The sequence below is a fragment of the Sphaeramia orbicularis genome, chromosome 22, assembly GCF_902148855.1.
Source record: "Sphaeramia orbicularis chromosome 22, fSphaOr1.1, whole genome shotgun sequence".
NCBI lineage: Eukaryota > Metazoa > Chordata > Actinopteri > Kurtiformes > Apogonidae > Sphaeramia > Sphaeramia orbicularis.
The window spans coordinates 3,430,445-3,437,241 of record NC_043978.1 but is presented as its reverse complement, the minus strand read 5'-3'; positions in this window follow the sequence as shown (position 1 = coordinate 3,437,241).

Below are 6,797 nucleotides of genomic sequence, written 5' to 3'. Positions count from 1 at the left end.
GGAGCCTGGAGCCAGGAGCCTGGATCCTGGAGCTTGGAACCTGGAGCCTGGAGCCAAGAGCCCGGAACCTTGAGCGCGGAGCCTTGAGCGCGGAGCCTGGAGCCTGGAGCCTAGAGCTTTGAACCTGGAGCCTGGAGCCATGAACCTTGAGCCTGGAGCATGTAGCCTTGAGCCTGGAACATGAAGCTTGGAGCCTGGAGCCCTGAGCCTCGAGCCCGGAGCCTAGAACTGACCACACGTCCGGACCTTGGAGACCAAAGCCAAGAAATGACCTCATGCTTTGAGCCTGGAGCCCGGAGCCTTGAGTGCGGAGCCTAGACGTAGGAGGCTGGAACCCAGAGCCTTGAACTGACCCCGAGCCTGGAGAACGGAGCATGGACTACAAAGCCTGGAACTGACCCTGAGACTGAAACCTGGAGCCCGGAGCCTGGAACAAACCCTGAGCCTGGAGCCTGGATCCTGGAGACCGGAGCCAGGAGCCCGGAGCTTGGAGCCCGGTGCCCGGAGCGTGGAGCATGGAGTCTTGAGTCTGGAGCCTTCGGCCTGGTGCCCAGAGCTTGGAACTGACCCCAAACCCAGAGCTTTGAGCCTGGAGGCTGGAGACGTGAGACTGGAGCCTGGAGCCTGGAGCCTGGAGCCTGGAGTCTGGAGCCTATAGCCCGGAGCCTTGAACTGACCCCAATCCTGGAGTCTGGAGCCTTTAGCCTGGAGCTCGTAGCCTGGAAACGACCAAAAGCTGGGATTCTTGAGCCTGGAGCCTGGAGCTTGGAGCCTGGAGCCTGGAGCCTGGAGCTGACCCCGAGCCCGGAGCAAGGAATGCGGAGCCTGGAGCGGGGAGCCCGGAGCCCGGAGCCCGAAACCTTGAGCCTTGAGCCTGGAGCCTGTAACTGAGCCCGAGCTCGGAGCCCTAACCCTGACCCTGGCCTCGGCCTTAACCAGGCCAGAGGATGTGATTTTCAGTCCCAGTGTGAGGGGGGGAGGGGGGAGAAAAAAAAAAAGAGTCAGACAGTAAGTAGGCAAAATAGTCAATAAATTGTATTGATAGAGCACTTTTCACAGACACAGTCAAAAAGTTCTTTACAGTGCAAAGCATAAATAAACAGTACAAATAAAATACAATTCAAATACCATTAAAACACAACAAAATACCATTACAATACATTTAAAATACGATAAATACAGCAAGTGCAATCAGTTTGTAGAAGCCCGAGTCACACCGAAGACAGGAAAGGAGGGCCAGAGTCCAGCCCCCACTGTGTGGCTGCAATGTGGGGCAACATTGCGTCTCCACGGGACGGTTTGAAAAATGCCAGAACTCAGTGTGCAGCTTTAAGGTGGCTGGAGGAAAGAGTGGGAGAGAGACAGAAAAAAGAGTAAGACGAGGTTTTGGAGGAGCAGAGTTCTGAAAAATGGCCACAGACGGTTTGAGTTTTACCGTTATGAAGCTCCACGTGAGAAAAGATCCAGAGGTAAAAAAGGGGATCAGCTGAACGGCGTTCGTCTTTGAAAACACAAAACAGATTCTCATACAGGCCTGGAAAAATAGCAAAGTCCCAAACAGGCCCTGAAAAAAGACAGACTCCACACGGTCCGCCGGCCTAATCCTTACCCGGGTCAGCGCGACATTTCCCGGCGTTCCTCCTCCTCAACGCATGCCAGTGTGCAGCTTCAAGGTGGCTGGAAGAAAAAGGGTGAGGGAAGGGGAAAATGAAGAACCAGGACCAGGGCGAGAGTTCTTCCACGAGTGTGAGGCTTTGATGTTGGACGGCATTCCGTTCCCACTGGGGGGGGGGGTGAAAAATATACACAACTCAGTGAGCAGCTTGAAGGGGGCTGGAGAGAAGAGAGGGGGAGAGAGGGGAAAAGATTCAGACCTGGAACAAGGTTAGGTTTCGGGCTGAAGTTGAGGAGAAGCCCCAGAGGTTAAAAAAAAAAAGGTGTTCGGCTTACAAGGGTTGTCTCTGGAAAAGAAATAACAACGTTCAACATACGGTTCATGTTTTATCGTTATCCAGCTCCAGATGAGAAAATAACCGGAGCTTAAAAAAGGGGTTAGGGTAACCGGTGTTCTGTCTCTGGAAAAATAACAATGCCCCACACGGTCTGGAAAAAAGACAGAGTCCACACCCAAGGCCGCCTTAATGCACGGGCTAACCGGGGCTGTAGCCCAGGGGCCTACTGACTTAAAGGGCCTATCATTTTACGTACTCCATAAGCATAAAAATTAACATCGATTTGTAATTTGTCAGTTTTCCTGTCTATCTTTTTATACGTACTGTACGCACGTCTGAAGCTGCATATTGATCCCAATTGGTAAGCCCCAGCCCGTGCAGGTGGAGTTAACAGCCACAGAGGGGGAGAAGGAGGGGGAGACACAGAAGCATCAGGGCGGGGGAGGAGAGCCAGATGAACCTTTCAGCAGTGACCCGGGTCGTTGGGGAAACAACTTTGACCAGCAACAGGTACGCGCATACTGGGTGAAAATGGGACCAGAGACCAGCCAAACTCCAGACACAGTGTGCATCAGAGCGTGTATACAAGCATCAGAGACGGGATTGTTCTAGAACTCATTTCAGCCGCAAACTAAATAACGGAGAGTGTGTTAGTAGAGAATGGCTGTTATTCACCATCAGCAGGCAGTGTGTTTTGTTTTGCATGCAAGATATTTGGTGAGAAAAATGAAAAGTCGGTATTTGCTAATGGGGGATATTCAGATTGGAAACATGCAGGTGATCGCACAGCAGAACACGAAACTGGTGACACCCACAGAAAGGCCATGATCACTTATATCAATCAAGCAGCTGGCCGTGGGACAGTGGACTCAGAACTAAAAAAAAAAACAGTTTGATGAGTGTGAATATTGGACACAGGTTCTACAGAGGGTTGTTGCTGTTGTGAAGTATTTAGCTGAGCATGGGCTAACTTTCAAGAGTGATAGCCACAGGTTTGGAGACACCAACAATGGAAATGATTTGGGCAGTATGGAACTGATCAGACAGTTTGATCCTTTTTTAAAGGTTCATTTTGAAAAATATGGAAACGCTAGCAGAGGAACTCCATCCAACCTTTCTCTAAATGTGTGTGAGGAATTCATACAGCTGATGGCACAGAAGGTGCTGGATGAAAATATCAGTTGAGTGAAAGTTGCAAAGTATTTTGCTTTCAGTGTGGACCCCACACCAGATATTCCACATCTGGACCCGCTGACTTTCATTCTGTGCTATGTATCGCCAGAGGGCTGTATAGAAGAGCGCTTTGTAAAGTTCCTCCCCATTGAAAGCCATACAGGAGAAGCACTTTATCTCCATGTCACTGTCCATGGTGCTGTGTGTGTTTGTGTGAGCTGGGGGAGGGGGGTTGAGTTTATGCCTATGTGCAGGTGCATGGGTTCTCAGGCTTTATAGTTTGATCTGTTGCTGCTGTTAAATAATTGTTTTTCCTGACAGTTGATGGTTGGTGACAATAATTTTTATCATGAAGTCAAACTTCCATCCATCTTGGTTACAATCTACTCGCTGTTGTAGATTACCAAGATATTATATTTTATAATGAGGCTTGGTAATTTTGAAGGATGGGACAGGGGGGCCTAAAACACCTCCCTCAGCCCCGGGGCCTACCATTAGGTTAAGGTGGCCCTGGGTGTGACTGTTACATTGCAATGCGCATGACTTAAACTGATGGTTTAGAAAAGCCTGGCTACCACAGTTTATGGCTTCTTAGAATAATATCACACCATTTAACTGGGTTTGGGGAGCAACGGAATACATGTAATGGCATTATGTACAGTTGTAGTCGTACAGTTACAGAAAAAAACAAAACAAAAAAACAAAACGTAGGCTGAGTACAGGTAAATTTAGTTATTAAAAAAAACCAAGGGGGGGGGGGGGGGGGGGCTTTATTTAGCAGGATGACAATTTTAAAACACTGGTATAGTCTAACAGTGAATGAATGAAAGAAAAGTCCATAGACTACACCCACATGGGCTTCCCATGTGGGGCCCATGATATTGAAGCAATATGGGTCCCAAATGTTGTTTCCAAATTCTGACCTGTAGGGTGTGGACTGGTCTGTCAGCTGCAGTGTGTTGGTGTGGCATACATTTTTGAATGTACTTTAGTAAACAGTCATAATTTTGACTTTTTATTATAATTATTATGACTTATGTCATAATTTTTTGTTTTTATCTCATAATTTTGACTTTTTATGTCATGATTATGACTTTTCATGGGATTTAAGTTTTTTTTATTATTATTCTCTCACCTGACTTGATAGAGATTCTATGGAGTATTATCAATGGGAAGATGAGAGATACCAGATACAACAATGCAGGCCACTATCAAACCAACCTGGGCTTCCATTCCACCTGAGCAGTGCCACAGGCTGATGGCCTCCATGCTATGCCACACTGATGCGGTAATTCATGTAAAAGGAGAACCAACCAAGTATTGTGTTCATAGAAATGAACATACTTTTCAGAAGCCTGACATTTCAGTTTAAAATATCCTTTTTTAAATTGATTTTATGCAATATTCTAATTGTCTGAGACACTGAATTTTGGGTTTTCATTCTCTGTAAGCCATACACATAAACATTTCAATAACTAAGACTTGAAATATTTCACTCTATGTCTAATGACTCTACATAATATATGGGTTTCTCTTTCTGAAAATGAGTGACAAAAAATATTGAAGTTTTCATGATATTCTAATTTTTTGAGATGTACCTGTAGGCAGCCTACACTGTGTTTGCATGACCCTGAAAATATTAGAATAAATTCTAGAGATTAACAATATGTCTAACTGTCATCAGGCTATGAAGAAAAAAAAAACTCCTGCCACAGATCAGCCCTTACAGTTGGCCCACATGGGCTCCCCATGTGGGACTCATGTTAAGTAGCCAAAATGGGGCCCACATGACTTTCCAGCTTCCACCCCATGTCCACTTTGTCTAGTCATATCCCCTATAGGACCCATACAGTCAGCCCGCATGGGCTTCCTATGTGGGCCCATGTTGAATAAACAATATGGGGCCCAAGGGATCATACCCAGTTCCACCCCATGCCCACTTACATCCCCTATGGGGCCCTTACAGTTGCCCCACATGGGCTTCCCATGTGGGACTCATGTTGGGTAACCAAAATGGGGCCCATGTAACTTGCCTACTTCCACCCAGTGGCCGCTGCTTGTCTTTCAGACAGGGGAAGCTCATTGTCGGCTTACATAAAAAAAAACAAAAAAAAATTGCCAAGTTATTTAAACATACATTCGGCCCTCCGTTCCTTTTTAAGAAAATGGTCAGTCACCTTATCGAACCAAGTAGGCGTCTTTTCCAGGGACTGGACCAGTGTCCTCTCTGCTTAGACGGCCTTGGCCCATTGTGTTGCAGGTGTAAGACTTTTTAAACAAGAGATGCTCCTTTCACTCCGACCTAGCCGACAGTTTGATTGATTTAACTATCGACAAAACAATATTAAACTCGAACAAGAAATGATTAAATTATGGAACTGAAACAAGAAAACGCTGAAATTATGTTAACTGAAACAAGGAAGTACAATGAGTGTGTTTTACTTACAGTGCAAAAAATGAATGAGTAATTTTGTAGTGGTTTCTCTCTCTCTTTCACAGCACAATGGGCGACAGTATTAAACTGAACTGTGTCAGTGAAGGAGTAGATCTCAAAATAGCTGTCAATCAAACGGGATTCAGCCTTTTGACTGATCCTCCAATCAGCACGTGGGATTCTGGCGTCCAGCCCAGCCGAGCTCAACCCATAGCCCAATTCACCCCCAGAGACGCCCGGCGTCTGGGGGCGGGACAACATTGTGGCATTTATCCAATTACCGTCCAGTTTTGAGGCAATGAAAAAAACTGTTCCACTCAGTCCCATTGAAGCCCAGAGACGCCCGGAGTCTATGGACAAATGCACTGAGCAGAGATCAAATGAGAAAACAGCGCAACGGGAATGTATGAGAAGTGAAAAACATCGAGTCCGTTGATGTGTGATAAAAGCTGATTCTGAACGAACTCATGTGGGAGATGAACGTGTTCTAACACATTTGTAGTCAATGAAATGTCAAACAAACGTACATATTTAACCATTTAATTTTCGTAATTTTAGGGGAAGCTGAGCTTCCCTTGCAGTTTATGAGAAATCGCCACTTCTTCCACCCCGTGTCCACTTAGCCTACTCATATCCCCTATAGGACCCATACAGGTAGCCCACATGGGAAGCCCATGTGGGCCCATGTTGAATGAACTATATGGGGCCCAAGAGATTATACCCAGTTCCACCCCATGCCCACTTACATCCCCTATGGGGCCCTTAGAGTTGGCCCACATGGGCTTCCCATGTGGGACTCACGTTAAATAACCAAAATGGGGCCCATGTGACTTGCCTACTTCCACCCCATGTCCACTTAGCCTACTTATATCCCCTATAGGACCCATACAGGCAGCCCACATGGCCTCCCCATGTGGGACTCACGTTGAGTAACCAAAATGGGGCCCGTGTAACTTGCCTACTTTCACCCCATGTCCACTTTGCCTAATCATATCCCCTATAGGACCCATACAGTCAGCCCACATGGGCTTCCTAAGTGGGCCCATGTTGAATGAACTATATGGGGCCCAAGAAATTATACCCAGTTCCACCCCATGCCCATTTAAATCCCTTATGGGGCCCTTAGAGTTGGCCCACATGGGCTCCCCATGTGGGACTCATGTTAAGTAGCCAAAATGGGGCCCACATAATTTGCCTACTTCCACCCCATGTCCACTTTGCCTAGTCATATCCCCTAT